This window comes from Hemiscyllium ocellatum (assembly GCF_020745735.1).
Source record: "Hemiscyllium ocellatum isolate sHemOce1 chromosome 27 unlocalized genomic scaffold, sHemOce1.pat.X.cur. SUPER_27_unloc_42, whole genome shotgun sequence".
Lineage (NCBI taxonomy): Eukaryota > Metazoa > Chordata > Chondrichthyes > Orectolobiformes > Hemiscylliidae > Hemiscyllium > Hemiscyllium ocellatum.
The window spans coordinates 17,090-21,734 of NW_026867512.1; the positions used below are offsets into that span (position 1 = coordinate 17,090).

At 46.3% G+C, this 4,645-nt stretch overlaps 1 long non-coding RNA gene across 1 annotated transcript; it reads right to left on the reverse strand.

Moving 5' to 3' along the window:
* Window positions 1-1,342: 1,342 nt before the first annotated feature.
* Window positions 1,343-4,432, reverse strand: LOC132808340 (uncharacterized). Its single transcript, XR_009642064.1, has 2 exons — window positions 4,282-4,432; window positions 1,343-3,646 (listed from the first exon to the last, which is right to left on the reverse strand). It is a non-coding gene; the product is annotated as an uncharacterized LOC132808340 (long non-coding RNA).
* Between the last annotated feature and the right edge of the window lie 213 nt (window positions 4,433-4,645).

The window sequence follows — 4,645 nt, forward strand, 5'->3', positions numbered from 1 at the left end:
TCTCCCCTCTGGCAAGGACATAAAAACGAGCATTTTCCAGCACCATTCAGTTCTGAACAAGAGTGAAAACAGACTTTGGACATGAACTGTTTCTCATTCCATGCATGTTTCCTGATGTGAAGACTTCTCCCCCCCCCCCCCCCCCCCCCCCCCCCCCCCAGCCCACACAAGGATAGAAATGTCAGGACCTATTTCTCCAAATGTTATCTTTGATCTGCTCATGACACATTCCTTGGATTTGGAGTGTTCTGATGTAGTGTTTAATAGGAATCCATCAAAATTAACATCCAGTCTTGTCTGAGAGCAGAACCAACTCAACTGACCGAACAAGCTGCACAACTCTTCTGTCGGATCTGTAGACGCGACATCCTCTCTCTCTCTCGTTAACACAACAGGATTAGAAAGGCTTGGAGTACTATTCTCTCTGAACACGATTCCTAATCTACTGTTATTCCAGACTTATATGCGTAACATCTAAACCTAAATAGTTAAAGCTCCTCAGCCTGATCTCCCACAAACAACAGAATGGTTTCAGCACAGAAGGAACGTGCTCAAATGGAATGTCTGTTCTTAAATTCCATGTTAAGGTTATTATTGCATTAATCTGTTATAAATGGTGTCTGTTTCAGAAAGGCACAGAGAGACATGCTTTTGTGGAACCCTACGGGAGTTTTCTGATCACAGAATCATACAGTACAGAAAAGGCCCTGTGGCCCATCAAGTGTGTACCACCAATATATTATCACTTACACAAGAGTCATAGAGCTGTACAGCAAGGAATCAGACTCATTGGTGTTTAAAACTAGAGGACATAGGTTTAAGGTGGGGGGGAAGGAGGGAAAAGAGAGAGAAGGGGATCTAAGTGGCAACCTTTTCACACAGAAGGTGGTGCACGTACAAAATGAGTTACCAGAGGGAGTGGTGGGACTGGTACAATTACAACATTTCAAAGGCATCTGGATGGAGAGGTGAATTCAGAGAGATATGGGTCAATTGCACGCAAATGGGATGAGATTAATTTCAGATATCTGGCCATCATGGCCACGTTGGATGGAAAGGTCAGTTTCTGTGCTGTCCAGCTCTATAGTGGGGTCATAACCCATGTCCACATTCTGTCCTCTACCTTGCCACTCGTTGTGAGGCTCAGAGCCTGGGAATATCGTTGGGTCACCCAGACCCTGACAATTTCCACATAGCTCTGGGCATTTCTCACAAACACCACTCGGATTGTCAGCCGCCATCAGAAACTTTAGTTTTCCTTTTTATCCATCCTTCAGCACTGGGCAAGAATTCTCTGTTCCCGTTGTGGGATCGTGTTCAAATAGCGACCAAAATCAGCAACTGGTGAAAACAGCCTCTTTATTCAGCAACCACAAGTTGTACAAGTTTGAGGTGGTGATGGAAACCCGAAATACCATCCTTACAGCAGCCTCTTTACACACAGTTCTTATAGAGATTAACACTCCATCACTATGGTGTCCCATTGTTTTATCTATTGTACACAAACGTTGGCTGCTACTCCCGATGGGATTGAGATTGTCTGTGTGGTCTGCTTGCAGAACTAAGAGGTGACAGTCCTTTTGTCTTTTAAGTCAGCAAATGTTAGTAAAATTACTCGGCCTGTGTGCTCTAAATAAATTAGCCATTGTACCTGCACTGAATAAAAGAATAAACGGAATTAAACTGTTTACTGCAGCTGGGTTGGGAGACTTGTTTAGTATTTGCCAGTGAGAGTTTCATTCATTCCTGCAATTTCATGGAAGCGCAGTCTCGATAGTCAGCTTCTTAAAGGGGACAGTGGCTGCGAGTCAGGGAAACTGATGTATTTATGTATTGATGTATTTATTCAGGTCCTGATAGATGGTTGGCAAGGGCTGATTAATATCGTATTCTTTCATGGTGATAAGATGGCAGGGAGGTATTGTTCTGAAAACATGTTGACAGTTATTGAGAGGTAGCATTTGATGCAGAAATAGGCCTAAACACTGCTTGTAGCAAGAGCTGGTAAGGGATGAAGGTGTGAAAAAGCAGTAATGAGTGTTTTAGCTTATTCTATTTTGTAATAGTAAAATATACTACAAAACTGTGAGTGAGTGAGTGAGTGAATGAATGAATGAAGCAAGCTATGTTACAGGAAAGAGTTATGGGTGAATGAAATGGGAATGCAATATTATTAGATACAGGGCTCCTGTGAGCAAGTTAGAAAAGACTTATGAATGACTTAATAGAAAGAGTTTGAGAGTGGGTTAGTAAAGAGACCTACAATACAATATCTCACACCACGTCATCGTCCTGCCAGCCTTGTGGGGTCGGAGAAACCGGAGCCAATCTTTACACAGGGCAGGTTTCTTCAGCGTCAAACATGACAGATATACACCTCCTGACTTCAGTCCATGTTCCAAATCAGTAAGTGTGTCTTAACAGTTGCTCAACTCACCAGGCAATGTATGCCCTCTTGAATATTAATACAAGTAACACCCACAAAGCATCCAAACGTTTGCTACTCAGTGTGACTGGATTGGTGTCTGACCAGATGGTATGACTGACTGAATCCCTTCCCGCACTTGTAGATAGGCTGGTGTCTCCGCAGGGAAGACCAATCAATGAACCCCTTCCCACACACTGAGCAGGCGAATGGTCTCTCCCCGGTGTGGACCTGTTGGTGACTCTGCAGGTTGGAGGACTGAATGAATGCCTTCCCGCCAATGGAGCATGTAAACGGCCTCTCCCCGGTGTGGACCCGTGGTGTCTCTGCAGAGAAGATGAATCATTGAAGCCCTCCCCGCACATGGAGCAGGTGAATAGTCTCTCCCCGGTGACACTGCAGGGTGGATGAAGCGCTGAAAGTGCTTACCATACACAGAGGTGAACGGCCTCTCCCTGGTGTGGACCCGCTGGTGGGTAACCAGGGTGCATAACTGAACGAACGCCTTCCATCAGACAGAGCAGGTGTACGGCCTCTCCCTTGTGTGGACCCACTGGTGACTCTGGAAGTTGGAAGACCGGTTGAATGCTTTCCCACATACACAGCAGGTGAAAGGCCTCTCCCTAGAGTGGACCCGCTGGTGACTATGCAGAGTGGATAACTGAACGAACGCCTTCCTACACACGTTGCATGTGAAAGGCCTTGTCCTCCCGTCTGGACCCGCTGGGGGGTCACCAGGGCAGATGAATGGGTGAACCCCTTCCCACACACTGAGCAGGTGAATGGCCTCTCCCTAGTGTGATGGTGGCGATGGCTTTCGCAAACTCTGGAAGTTGAATTCCTTCCCGCAGTCCCCACATTTCCACTGTTTCTCCATCACGTGGGAATCCCCACCGCCCTCTAGTGTCAACAACCAGTTGAAGGACCACTCACAAATAGAACATGTTCTATGTCTTGCTGCTGCGAATGAGGTGTTGCTATTTCAGTCTTTGTACCCGCTTAAAGCTCTTCCTACAGTCAGTTCACTGGTACACGCTCACTGAGGTCTGTGTACTTCGGTCTCACTGAAGTTTGAAACCTTTCAAAGCAGGCAGGACAGAAGACAAATAAAATATCCAGTGAGATTCAAAAGGCTGATAACATTCCTGTGCCAGTGAATCGATTGGCTCGATCAGATCTTGTTTTGAGATTACTGGCTGCAATTCCATCCGTTCTCATATCCTGCAAAATGGAGATTACAGAAGACATCACTGTCTACGCAGGATAGAAACTCCAAACAGACAGTTTTGGTTCCTGTGGAACATTCTTTCTGCTCTCCCTCCCCCCAGAATTTGAATCTAAATACCACAGTCTCCCTCCATCCTCACTAGGTATTATTGCCCCATGTTCCAAATTCTCCATAAATGCTGAAAAATATTGACTGATGGATCTATGCTCGCCTCTTCCTGCCCTGGACACAGCTTGTCACAGATTGAACCAGGAGTGAGCCATTCAGCTCCTGGGGTTTGCTCTGCTGTTCCAAAGACCATGTCAGTACTGCTTTGGCCTTCACTCCATTTCCTGCTGTTCTCAGTAACCTTTCATATCCCTGCCATTTAAAATTCTCTTCAATTAAGCCTTGAATATATTCCATGAGCCAGTCTCCATTACTATCTGTGGGGGAGCATTCCATAGACTAACAAGAAAGGAATACATTCCTAATTTCTCCCTGAAATGGGAGACCACTTCCAGGCAGGTGGAGACTAGTTAGTTTAGAATCACGTTCAGCATGGACTGGATGGAATAAAGAGTCAGTAACCGAGCAGTTTAACCCCAGAATGGAAAGGGGGGGTGAAAAAAGAAAGTGCCGTACTCACAGATGGTGGACAGAGAAAGGAAGTTGCAGTCCGAGTTGAAGCTCAACCTTAATTCGGGGGGAAGCGGGGAGAGGAGTAACATCAGCTTCAGAGGCTCCTGGTCAAACTTCCGCAGTCAGTCAATACGGCGGCTCTGATTGACACGCGGAACAATCGCCTTCCAGCCATCCAGGCATTCCAATTGGCTCACAATTGACCTGTGTGATGTCATGACATGTGGCCAATAGGAGAGAACCATCTTGGAACACGGGATTGTCATCGGCCGGCTACCTCCGGACGTCCCGCCTTCGTACGTGAACGTCACAATGCGGAAGTAGCCCGATCAGTTTCAAACTGATACCCCCAACTCTGAGCAACATCTGGG